The following is a 14,307-nucleotide window of genomic DNA, read 5'->3' on the forward strand; positions in this document are numbered from 1 at the left end:
AATTGCTGCTGTTTTTCAGGCTTATTCAGTTACTATACATTATACACCACATGCTGATTGCTATTCTGTACAGTAACTTATAATATCATATACTCAGCTGTTTCTGAATGTTTGTTTCATCTGTTCTACATGTTATTCAGAATAAAAAAATCATTATTTTTGGGGTGTGGAACCAATTGTCTGCCTTTCAGTGATTTCTTATGGGAAAATTTGCTTTGGTTTAAGAGTGGATTTGGATTACAAGCACGGTCCCGGAGCGAATTATGCTTGTAATCCAAGGCGCCAGTGTATATCAATCAGCTCAGCTCTTCCTGCTCGATAACAAGATTGCACTGGGGTAAAAAGAAAACCCTCACCATTTCAGAAGTTCAAAATTCTGTGTTTTCATCCCACTACTGATTTTTAGACTTAAAGATTGTTTGAAAGCGCTTAAACTCCCTCAGCACCGCTTAAGGGTTTCTGTTGCTAGAAATCTGACACAACATCCTATAGATAGCGTCATCTAAGTCAATGGCATTTCACTAAGAATGTTGGGTCCAGTTTACAGTTGTTAAAAATTTGTTGAAATTTTAACAAATTACAATACTTGCCCATTAGAAGAAATAGGCACAAAAATTCAAACAAACTACAATATGGTAAATTTGGGACATTGTGCTATTATTGGACTGTAGAACACAATGCTGTAGCCCAGTATAGGAGGGGAATTAGACAATTGATTGATGACTCCTTTAGTAAATTGATTCACCCTCTAAAAATCAATACCCAAGCACTAATTCTGGGCCTGTCTCTGGAGGTTAGGGAGTGTCTGTTTCTTAACATCTTATCCACAGCCAAGGGATGTCCCTATTGAGAAAACCATCCAGACACCCGCTTCTCTAAATAAGGACCAGCCACCCACCAGCTAATGGCCACAAGTAGTGTAGCTGAAGCTGGAGGTGAAAGTGATTTTTTTCTGCAACAGGAGCAATGTGTCCCCCTGCCTTTATGCTTTCATTTACTGTACATGTTTTTATTGTTTTGAAACTGATAAAAAATATATATACGTAAACATTGATTGCATATTAAAGGAGAAGTCAGGCAAAAATTTTTATTAAAGTATTGTATTGCCCCCCAAAAGTTATACAAATTAACATTATACACTTATTATGGGAAATGCACATAAAGTGCTTTTTTCCTGGATAACATGGTGATGTCACGCCCTGACTCCCAGAGCTGTGCGGGCTGTGGCTGCTGGAGAGGATGATGGCAGAGGGATGCTCAGTGTCCCTCCAGTGCCCTGTGTCCCTCAGTGTCCCCCTGCCATCATCCTCTCCAGCAGCCACAGCCCGCACAGCTCTGGGAGTCGGGTCGTAACATCACCATTTTATCCAGGAAGTGACATCACCATTTTATCTTGGAAGTGAAATCACCATGTTATCCAAGAAGTGAAGCCTTGATGCAGTAGTAAGGGCAGGGAAAAGAAGCACTTTATGTGCTTTTTCCGTAATAAGCGTATATTGGTGATTTGTATAAATACAATGTTAATAAAAATCTTTGCCGGACTTCTCCTTTAGGTTACAAACCCACTTGCCGGATCTGCAGCGCGTCTCCTTGCTGCTTTTTTGCAGGTATACTCGCTGCAGATCCCGGCCCTATACTTTCAATAGCAGAGAAACTCGCAGCAGGGATGTACATCCCTGCTGCGATTTTGTCTGCAGCCCGCCCCATTAACCCCCCGGCCGCCGGACATTATACATTACCTGGTCCCCGTTCCTGCTTGCTTCGGGGCTCCCGGTGTCTTCACGGCCCGCCCGGCCAATCAGTGCGCTGCGGCGGGGCAGCGCACTGATTGGCCGGGCGGAACGTGCCGGGAGCCGCTGAAGCAAGCAGGAGCCGGGATCAGGTAATGTATATCGCCCCCAGCTGCACGATCGCCCCCAGCCCTGCAGCCCCCGACCGCATGATCGCCCCCAGCCCCGCAGCCCCCGGCCGCACGATCGCCCCCAGCCCCGCAGCCCCCGGCCGCACGATCGCCCCCAGCCCCGCAGCCCCCGGCCGCACGATCGCCCCCACCCTCGCAGCCCCCGGCCGCACGATCGCCCCCAGCCCCGCAGCCCCCGACCACATGATCGCCCCCAGCCCCGCAGCCCCCGGCCGCACGATCGCCCGCAGCCCCTGGCCGCACGATCGCCCCGCAGCCCCCGGCCGCACGATCGCCTGCAGCCCTGCAGCCGATCGTGCAGCCGGGGGGCTGCGGGGCTGCGGGCGATCATGCGGCCGGGGGCTGCGGGGCTGCAGGCGATCGTGCGGCCGGGGGCGATCGTGCGGCCGGGGGCTGCGGGGGTGGGGGCGATCGTGCGGCCGGGGGCTGCGGGGCTGGGGGCGATCGTGCGGCCGGGGGCTGCGGGGCTGGGGGCGATCTTGCGGCCGGGGGCTGCGGGGCTGGGGGCGATCGTGCGGCCGGGGGCTGCGGGGCTGGGGGCGATCGTGCGGCCGGGGGCTGGGGGCGATCGGGGCTGCAGGGGGGCGGGCAGGATATACATTACCTGATCCCGGCTCCTGCTTTTTTCAGCGGCTCCCGGCACGTTCCGCCCGGCCAATCAGTGCGCTGCCCCGCCGCCGCGCACTGATTGGCCGGGCGGGCCGTGAAGACACCGGGAGCCCCGAAGCAAGCAGGAACGGGGACCGGGTAATGTATAATGTCCGGCGGCCGGGGGGTTAATGGGGCGGGCTGCAGACAAAATCGCAGCAGGGATGTACATCCCTGCTGCGAGTTTCTCTGCTATTGAAAGTATAGGGCCGGGATCTGCAGCGAGTCTCCCTGCAAAAACGCAGCAAGGAGACTCGCTGCAGATCCGGCAAGTGGGTTTGTAACCTTAGGGTACATTCACACTTACCGGATCCGCAGCTTATTTTCTGCTGCGCGCAGCAGATTTCATTTGAATAACTGAACACAGCATCAAATCTGCACCATCAAATCTGCTGCGGATCTGCTGCAGATTTGCTGCGGATCCTGTAGGTGTGAACGTACCCTTAGGGTACATTCACACTTACCAGATCCGCAGCAGATCCGCAGCAGATTTCATTTAAATAACTGAACATAGCATCAAATCTGCACCTTCAAATCTGCTGCAGATCTGCTGCGGATCCTGTAGGTGTGAACGCACCCTTTAATGAAGTCAAGTGTAAAGTGTCTGTACATGGGTGGGGTTACAATATGACCAATTTTCTCTTTTGTTCTGTTAGCCACTAGCTATGTTTGTTGTTTGTCACCTCATGAAGTTGTCAGTTTGCAGAAACACGTTGGGATGGAATAATAATTTGTGTGTCTGATCTCTGTATTTAAGAGGTGATGTTCGTGCTGTTTAGGATAGGTCATTTAGATTGGGTTTTCCTTGGGCGGTCAGGGCTAGGGAAAGGGATATCTATTAACATTCATCTCCTATAGATATCCAGATTGCTGGTGTTGCTTGTAAGAGATCTCATTGAGAAGGTTAAAACATTGCACGTGTTGGGATAATAAACAAATCACTTCATTCCCATACAGTATATTGGAGTGCCACCTTCTCCGTTTCTGCTAACATTCATCTCCTAGATTTTACTGAAGCCCTACCTCAAGAAAGAAAAACATACCTAGTCTGAGACGGAACAAAACCTTAAACCATAGTAGTTCAGTATCCCCAGGCTATTTACCATGGATGACCATTATCGATTGTGTAACCCCCATACATCTGTATTTATACGTTTGCAGCCGTCTTTACCAAGACGGCCATCTTATGCCGCTAAAATTATGTCCATCCAGAAAATATAGACGTAAAACGGCATAAAAAAAACATTGTGCACACAAAGCCTGAATGTTTATTCGTGCAGTAGCTCAGCATCGTATTCATGTAGCCAGAATCCCCATTTATTCCTTGGAAGATCTGACAAGGCATCAGTTAATCATTGTAAGATATTTTGGTGTGGGTGACTGACTACAATCCACTGTTTACAAGGAACTGACCTTCTTATTCTGATGATTGAACTGAGTCCAGCTTGTAATAACACAGCACTTACCACCTCCAAATCATTTATTATAACTGGACACCAGGCAGCGTTAATCATTGCAGCCAAGCTGATGTGTAATAGCATATTGTAACCATATGACAGCTGGATCTAGATGTCTCCTACAATGTTTTCTTAACTCTTGAAGCCTGGGCTGGCCTAGAAGGGCTACAGCAAGGAAAAAATATGTCTGTACCTTCTGAATGGCTTTCGTTTTTTCAAGCCGAACCCAGCGTTCTTTGGATATTCCCCTGACAGTGTCAGACTGGGGTATCTAGGGCCCACCAGAGGAAATGATCCTGGGGGCCCACCAATGAAGAACCAGTGAGAAATCATATGTCAGTCAGTGTTAGTGCAGGTTCTAAAGCTGGGGGCCCACCAGAGGATTCTTTGGTCCTCTGGTGGGCCAGTCCGACACTGTCTCCTGAGCACACCAGCTTGTGTCCCCAACAATAAAGATAAGGGGGTGATTCCCTGTATAATAAATCAGGCTTTTTGGGGGGGCAATGGTTTTAATACTCACTAGTGAAAACCTTTAAAGTGATAGTGTCACCCCAGTTTTCCTGTGTGCTTTTCTCATTGTTAGATAGTGTCACAACGGCTTAGTATCCATTAAGCCCCCCCTACCAGTGCTGTTATCCACGCTCCCCCTGTGATGAAGCAAGGAGAGGGGGTTCTACAGATGCTAAGCTCCGCCTTACTGACACTGTCCAACAATGATAAAAGCACACAGGAAAATCTCAGTTTTCTCAGGAGAGAGACCCAATGCGATCAGTAAGGGCTTATTCCTATGTCCTGTATTCCACGGATGCTACAGACTGCTTATAATGGAGTCTTTCCCGCTTTGCACGATGTATCAATATGATGCTGGGAGCGGGGAAAGTGTTTGAATCTTCGCGATACTGTAGCAGCCACTCGGCTCGGCATTACAGTGCAGCGCAAATTCAATCACCTTCCCTGCTCCTGGACAGGGAAAGAGTCCACTGCAGGGCTTCCTCATCCATAGCTTCTGTGGAATACAGGATATGGGAATAAGCCCTTACTTTTAACATGTCAGAGGACATGTCAAAGTTACTACAAATCCCATGAAAATAAAAAAAAATCACAGGCTGGGGGTGTGGGAACATAATAAAGATAGTATAATTGCCAGTGGCTGTGCCCCCGTACCGCCTCTCTCACCGCTCTTGGACAGCCGCCGGATGTCATTTGCATCCGGCTTCCTTGTTTGTCACAGTCACGGCTCCTGCAACGTCAAAGCCTTGCGGTAAGCGACTCCATCGGTGTCCCGCCCAAGTCCCTGATTGGCTGAGCAGGCAATCCATCATCCGGGTATGTGGTGTTGCAGCAGCAGGAGCTGCATAAGGTAAGAAAATCAGTAAGGCAGTGCTGCAGGGGCACGGGGATGGGTACGTATACTTTCTTTTTGGTGGCTTCACACCATTTTTTTGTGGTGTTTTTCGGACCTCCAAAAAAAAAAATTTAGAAAAACTGCCAAAGATAATCTTCATGTTTTATTAGGCAAAAAAAAAACATGAACATAACACCATAGACATAAGCAGAGGGGTTTTTCAGATGAACAAGCAATTCCATAAATGTCAATGGGAGAGAAACGTCACAGTTTGCCACAAAAAAAAACAAAACGACAAACCCTCAGTATGCTGCGTTTTGCAAAAAGGAGACGGGAGGGAGTTTCATCACACCAAGCTCGCCTCCAGTGCTTCAGACTGGGGCCGGTGCCCAGGAACCCTGGCACTGTGTGCGGGAACAGGGCAACGGTCCAAAAAAAGGACTGTGGCGCTGGCATCCCTGTGCTGGCGCCAATCCATTCATGTAAAAAATCTTAAAGCAATGTACCTGATAATACCTTCGTGTTAAGAATGCCTTCATATGGGTCAAATATATGCCATTGTGCTGATTGTTCATTGCTTATTGCTCATTCACATTCAATAAGATTTAAGAAACCTCTTTCACACGCTGCAAAAAAAATCCACATAATAATAATTTCTTTATTCGTATAGTTCAAACTTATACCGCAGCGCTGTACATAGCCTGTTATTACACAAATCAACAGGAGAAGCTCCACACCTATACAGCGTCTCTGGAAGCGCTACGGTTCTTTATTCCTCTCAGTCTTGTGGTGTTTTTATATAGATCTCCATTCAATGAAAAAAATGCCGTATGTATGTATGTATGTATGTATGTATGTGGCTTGTTTCCTGGCCTTCTGTCCCCACATTCATAAACAGAAATCCTCAACTTATATGATAAAAAAAAAACAAGACACAATAACAGGCCCGGATTGGTAATCTGGCAGGCCGAGCAAATGCCCGCTGGGCCGCCAAGATTACCAGTCAGTGAGGCCGCTGGTCCTGCTGTAAACTTGCATAGGCCCTCTGCAGTGGTCGGCCGCCGTGCTGTTCACGCAGCCTCTGCCAGTGTGGCTGGGCCGGGATATTCCCCCCCCCCCCCCCCCCTCCCTCTTTAATATTTCCCTATACCTCGCATAGCCGGAGGTGCCGCACAGGCCCTCTGCTACAACTTTTACTCTCTCACAGCTGACGTCATTTCCTGCAGAGGATCAGCTTCCTGGAGGACAGAGGAGAACAAGTTGCCCCAGGCTGCTGCTGACTAAAGTGTCAGTCTGAGGGGGCCCGGCACTGCTTGGTGATCAGACAGGACCCTTCTCCCCACCAAGCTACAGCCCGAGCCTGTCAACTCCCCCTGCTGTGCTGTGTGAGGACGCAACCAAGTCTCCCTCCCCCTCACAGTGTTTTCATCATCTCCTTCCTGCTCTGCAGTCGGAGGGGCAGGGGAGCTCCATGCTGGCTGTGAGGGAGGAGGGCCTGTCAGGACCAGAGAACTAAGGAGCTTAGTGATGAGAAGTAAGTGATTGTATCATGTGTAAGTGTGTTACTATATGCAGTGTGTTCAAGTGTGTAATGTACACAGTATGTGTATAGTGTATGCATGCCTCTAGTATGTGTATGATGTATGCATATATGTATGTAAAGTGTGTGTGGGTTTGTATGTGATGTATGTACAGTATATATGTGTATACATGATATATGTATGTACAGTATGTGTGTGTGTATGTGTGTATATATATATATATATATATATATATATATATGTACAGTATATAGTGTATGCATGCCTCTAGTATGTTTATGATGTATGCATATATGTATGTAAAGTCTGTGTGGGTTTGTATGTGATGTATGTACAGTATATATGTGTGTATACATGATATATGTATGTACAATATATGTGTGTGTGTGTATATATGTATGTACAGCATGTGTGTGTGTGTGTATATATATATATATATATATATATGTGTGTGTGTGTATGTACAGTATATAGTGTATACATGCCTCTATAGTATGTTTATGATGTATGAATATATGTATAGTGTGTGTGTGTATATGTATGTACAGTTTATAGTGTATACATGCTTCTGTAGTATGCTTATGATATATGCATGTATGTATGTATGTATGTATGTGCAGTAGGCATATGTCTATATAATGATTGTTTGTACAGAATGTGCTCATATATGATATGCATGTGTTAAATAAGATCCAGAGGACCGCATCTACTTCATGCAAAAATTGTGCCTTCTTATTCTGACATATTGCACATACAGTATTACATATATTTTGTATATGCAATATGGCAGAATATGAAAACACATGTTTTGTATGAAGGAGATGTTGTCCTAGTTTATAGTCTCCATTGTGTGACAGGGACGCCATGGGTTGGTTGTAGTGTGACCATCTCAGGGTATCGGCAGTACACAGCACTACAGAAAGTGTATACTGCTGGTGTTAGACACATTGCGCTGACATGTGACCATACCTGAACTGTAGCGTCAGCACAATCTGTTTAATGCCGGCTACATGTGTACATACGTATGCATACCTCCCAACTTTTGCAAAGAGCAAAGAGGGACATGTGCGCCGCGGTCCCCATAGCCACACCCCCATAGCGACCCTCCATAGCCACGCCCCCATAGCGCCCTTCCATAGCCACGCCCCCATAGCGACCCTCCATAGCCACGCCCCTACAGTCACCACATGCTGCTGACTGAATAGTGCCCTATACAGTATCCAATCCCCCATAAAGTGCCCCACATAGTATCCAATCCCCCATTATAGTGCCCCACATAGTATCCAATGCCCCCATATAGTGCCCCACATAGTAGCCAATAACCCCATATAGTGCCCACATAGTAGCCAATGCCCCCATATATGCCCCACATAGTAGCCAATGCCCCCCATATAGTGCCCCACATAGTAGCCAATCCCCCATACAGTGCCCCACATAGTAGCCAAGCGAATCGTGCTGATTGTTCATTGCAAGCTTGCAAGCGAAGCGAAGTTGCTTGCAAGCTTGCAAGCGAAGTTATGTCTGCCCCCCCGACACACACTCCACAACAATAGACCGCTGTGTGCTGCCCCCAGTAGTATATTCCCCTTGTGTGCTTCCCCTCAGTAGTATATATCCCTCGTGTGCTTCCCTCAGTAGTGTATAGACGCTTGTGTGTTCCCCTAGTTATATATAGCCCCCCCATGTGCTCCCCCAAAAGTATATAGACCCCCTGCGTGCTGTCCCAGTTGTATATAAACCCCGTTTGCTGCCCCCAGTCGTATATACCCCGTGTGCTGCCCCCAGTTGCATATATCCCCTGTGTACTCCCCCACTAGTGTATAGACCCCCTGTGTGCTCCCCCACTTGTATATAGCTCCCCTGTGTGCTCCTTCAGTGGTATATAGCCCCCCCTGTGTGCTCCCCCACTTGGATATAGACCTCCTGTGTGCTCCCTCACTTGGATATAGAACCCTGTGTGCTCCTCCAGTAGTATATAAACCCCCTGTGTGGTTCCCCCAGTAGTATATAGACCACTGTGTGCTCCTCCAGCAGTATATAGATCCCTTGTGTGCTGCCCCCAGTTATATATAGCTCCCCTAGTTATATATAGACCCCCTGTGAGCTCCCCGTTATATATAGACCTCCTGTGTGCTGCCCCCAGTAGTATATAGACCCCCTGTGTGCACCACCAGTAGTATATAGACCCTCTGTGTGTTCCCCCAGTAGTATATAGACCCCCTGTGTGCCCCGCCAGTAGTATATAGACCTCTGTGTGCTTCTCCAGTAGTATATAGACCCCCTGTGTGCTGCCCCAGTAGTATATAGACCCCTGTGTGCCCCCCCAGTTATATATAGACCCCCGGTGTGCTGCCTCAGCAGTATATAGACCCCCTGTGTGCCCCACCAGTAGTATATAGACTCCTGTGTGTTCCCCCAGTAGTATATAGACCCCCTGTGTGCCCCACCAGTAGTATATAGACCCCTGTGTGCTACCCCAGTAGTATATAGACCCCCTGTGTGCTACCCCAGTAGTATATAGACCCCCTGTGTGCTCCTCCAGTAGTATATAGACCCCCTGTGTGCTCCCCCACTTGGAAATAGACCTCCTGTGTGCTCCCCCAGTAGTATATAGACCCCATTCTGATACTTCAAGTAGTATATAGACCCCCTGTGTGCTGACCCAAGTAGTATATAGACCCCTCTGGGAAGCCCCAGTAGTCTATAGCCCCCCTGTGTGCTCCCCCATTTATATATAGCCCCCCTGTGCCTTCCCCGTTATATAGCCCCACTGTGTGCTCTCCCCATTTATATAGACCCTGGAGCACCGACACCACAAGGACAGAGCGGCCACTTCCTGCGGCCACAAGAGTGACTGACAGGAAGGGATCCAATGGCTCAGATCACAGCAGCGAGCAGGGCAGCGGCCCTGTCTAGCGGTCTTGAGCACAAGAGAAGAGCGGGGCGTGGGGGCCCCCCTGGATGTTGGGGGCCACAAGCGATTGCTTGGGGTGCTTGGTGCCAAAGACCGCTACTGTACACAACTATAGGCTTCACTATAAAAATAAAAAAAACATGAGTATTATGTACAATGGAGTTGTGTCTTTATTTAAAGGAGAAGTCCAGCCAAAATTTATTTTTGATATGTTGTTACTTATGAAAAGTTATACAAATTTCTAATGCACATTAATTATGGGAAATGCACAAATAGGGCTATTTCCCTTAATTTAGTAGATCAGGAAGTGTTAGAATTCTCTCAGATCCAGTGACGTCACAACGAAAGGTGTAATTCCTATGGGGTGTCCAGCAGGGGGCGCTCTCTATATAGAAGTCTATGGGACTTTATTGTTTCTATGGATTTCTATGTAATGTAATGTAATGTAGTGTAGTGTACAGTGCTTTATCGAATGAATACATCTATGGAATACTTTGGGGAGCAAGTGTCCCTGCTCCCCAAAGTATTGCATAAATGTATCCATTCAATACATAAGAATATCACAATAAGCACGCCGATCCGCCGTACGCCGATCCGCCGCACTCCCGCCGATCCGCCGCATATACACTGAACTACAGCTCCCATCATCTGCTCATAGTATGAGCAGGTGATGGGAGCTGTAGCTGGGTTATGGATATGACTTGCCTGCCGCCGCTGATGCCACTGCTTATGCCGCCGGGGGCAGAGGGGAGCCACTCAGTACACAGGAGCGCTCCCCCCTCCTCCTCCTTCCGGGAACCTTCCCCCTATAGCACTGCTGACTCCCTGCCTGGCCTCCGCTCTCCGCTCTCATATACCAGCTCCCGATGCTTCCTGGTGTCCGCACTGATGCATCGGGAGCCTTTATATGAGAGCGGCGGCCAGGCGGGGAGTCAGCAGTGGTATAGGGAGAAGGTATATGAGAGCGGAGAGCGGCAGCCAGGCAGGGAGTCAGCAGTGCTATAGGAGGAAGGTTCCCGGGAGGAGGAGGGGGGAGCGCTCCTGTGTACTGAGCGGCTCCCCCCTGCGCCCGGCGTCATAAGCAGTGGCATCGCAGGCAAGTGATAACCATTACCCAGCTACAGCTCCCATCACCTGTTCATACTATAAGCAGATGATGGGAACTGTAGTTCAGTGTATATGCGGCGGATCGGCGGGAATGCGGCGGATCGGCATGCGGCGGATCGGCGGGCTTGCTGTGATATCCTAATGTATTGAATGGATACATTTATGCAATACTTCGGGGAGCAAGGACACTTGCTCCCCAAAGTATTCCATAGATGTATTCATTCAATAAAGCACTGTACATTACATTATATTACATAGAAATCCATAGAAACAATAAAGTCCCATAGACTTCTATATAGAGAGCGCCCCCTGCTGGACACTTTATAGGAATGTAGGAATAGGAATTACACCTTTCGTCATGACGTCACTGGATCTGAGAGAATTCTAACAATCCTGATCCTGATCTACTAAATTAGGGGAAATAGCCCTATATGTGCATTTCCCATAATTAATGTACATTAGAAATTTGTATAACTTTTCATAAGTAATAACATATCAAAAATTAATTTTGGCCGGATTTCTCCTTTAAGAGGAAAGAGCTCTCATTGGTGCATAAATCACAAAGAACAATAACCCCTTGAATACTACAGCTGTGAAATACACAGGTTTATGATATACATACTAGCGATATCTAGTGGCAAAACTTAGGTACGACTGCATCACCACATTTACTTAGAGTACAGGCTTTTGCGAAGGGTGTGTAGTGTGTATACCAGCAACACCGTGGTGGGACATCACACCTTGCATATGCTGACCCCCTATGTTTGACCCACATGGCTGACCCTGAACTTGTGCCACTTGTCAGAGTCTGGACCTGACTCCACTACCTTGCTGGCAGGCCACTACTTATACTCAGGCCACTCTTGAAAAGCGACCTAGCCAAACCAATTGGGTAGCATAGTGGGCCCCCACACCAATTGATGTGTTACAAACCCTGTGTAGTTGCCTCCTACGTATTCAAAACATTGGGTAAGGGTCCTATCAGACATAACAATTCATACCTCCCAACTTTGGCTGAGTGTAAAGAGGGATACCACACCCACTTCCCAAGACACCCCCCAACCATGCCCAAACACTTCTCCCACAATCATAGGGCAGCACAATACTAATTCTATTACAGTATTTTATTCCATCTGTGCCAGCCCTACCCTCTCTGTGTAAGCCCTCACCTCTCTGTGCCAGCCTTTCCATCTCTGCCCCCTCTCTGTGCCAGCCCTCCCTTTTCAGTGTCCCCTCTCAGATCAGTCCTCCCCTTTCTGTGCCCCTCTCTGTGTCAGTCCTCCCCTCTCTGTGACAGCCCTCCCCTCTGTCAGTCCTCTCCTTTCTGTACCCCTTCTTGGTGCCATCCCTTCCCTCTGTGCCAGCCCTCCCCTCTGTGTCCCTTCTGTGTGGCAGCCATCCCCAATCACTGACAGCTGGGACCCGCCGCAGATGACACAGGCACAGCTTCTCTGTGCCTGTGTCATCCAGAGAACGGTAATTAACGTTACATAGGATTGTTGGGCATAGGATGCAGCAACATTAATTAAAGGGAATGTGTCGCCAAGTAAAACATTTTTTTGAAAGTGTTAAAAGTGAATTTGTTAAATTTTTTTGTTAATTTATATGTGTTTTTATTTTTTTTTTACATGTAAGGAAATATGAAAAATTAACGATCAAATTTTCCATATTTCCCAGTGATGGCCACCAGGGGGAGCTCCAGCAGGAAACTGCTGGTAAAAGCAGCCTGAAATAGGGATGCTGAAAAAAAGAGGCAGTCCCTGCTCAGCTGCTGTGACATCATCACCTCCCCCCTCTTTTCACAAAAGAACAAAGAGGGGAAAGGTGATATTATGTGTACTGTTGGGCATCGCCATTTTGTTGTTGTCTGCACAGCAGTACAGCCAGAAGAAGCATGTGACACTGCGGACACCAGAGAACAATAGCCTGTACTCTCCTGTGTGTCTGTCTATCTATCTATCTAGCCTACCTGTGCAATGTGTGACATAGCAGACACCAGCGAACACTAGCCTGTATATATATATATATGTGGTGCCTTGGATTACGAGCATAATTCGTTCCGGGACGGTGCTTGTAATCCAAATCCACTTTTAAACCAAAGCAAATTTTCCCATAAGAATTCATAGAAATGCAGACAATTGGTTCCACACCCCAAAATAATGATATATTATTCTGAATAACATGTAAAACTAATGAAACAAACATTCAGAAACAGCAGAATATGTGATATTATAAGTTACTGTACAGTAATGGAGAGGATGGGAAACACAAGGGCTTACAGAGACTGCAGGGAGCATGAAGGAATCCAACGTAGAAAGAGATTTTCCACAGCTCCTTAGGATAGTGCAAATTCTTTATTGGTACATATACGGTGAAATTAAAAACTGGTTAAAATCACATTGAACCTCAAATTTACTTTTCAACACGAGATCCACTCTATTCCTTTTTTAGATGTTCTATTGTCCTGGGAGGGAGACAAAATCACAAGTACATTATACAGGAAACCTTCTGCTGGCAACGGCATACTCCACGCCCATAGTAGTCACCCGAAACATGTTACCAAAAATCTCCCCATCGGGGAATTCATAAGAACAATACGCAATTGCACCACTCAGCAAGCTTATTTGGCTAGTGCCATGCAACTCACTGAGAGACTACGTAACCGAGGCTATAATGACCATACCATCAATCGGGCACGCAACATCGCCGAGAGCCATGACCGCACATATCATCTCTCGGATAGAAAAGATAACAAACACAAAATTGAACACACTACGAATGGCATAGTCCCACTCATTTTTTCCACCCCATTCAGTCCCCAGTTTAAGGACATACAGACTATCATAACTAAATATATTCCTATCTTGTATCAAGATACCCTGTGTGAACAAGCACTTACAGGGGGGGTTAAATGTGTGGCCAAGAAGGGTCAAACTCTGGGCAACATCCTGTCACCATCCACACTTAAAACTGAACATCTAGCAAGGACCAACAAGAACTGGCTCAACATGACTGGCTTTTTTAGATGTGCTGCCCCCAGATGTCCAATGTGCACATTTTCACTTAAAACCCATTCTTTCTTGTCACACATTACGGGAAACTCTTATACCATCAAGAGCTTCATCAATTGTTCTAGCACACACGTGATATACCTTGCGGAATGTTCATCTTGCCTCGTTCCACAACGGCACCATGGGGGACAAAATCTATGTCTGGTTTGTCCAGACATTTTCATCAATGCCACATGGGTGACACTAGCACGCTTAAAATAATAGCTATAGAAAAAGTGAATAAACCCCCTAGAGGTGGAGACTGGGCCAAGCTCCTCAGAAAACGGGAAGCATATTGGATCCTAAACTTGGCCACACGTTTTC

The sequence above is a fragment of the Dendropsophus ebraccatus genome, chromosome 8 (assembly GCF_027789765.1).
Source record: "Dendropsophus ebraccatus isolate aDenEbr1 chromosome 8, aDenEbr1.pat, whole genome shotgun sequence".
Taxonomy (NCBI): Eukaryota; Metazoa; Chordata; class Amphibia; order Anura; family Hylidae; genus Dendropsophus; species Dendropsophus ebraccatus.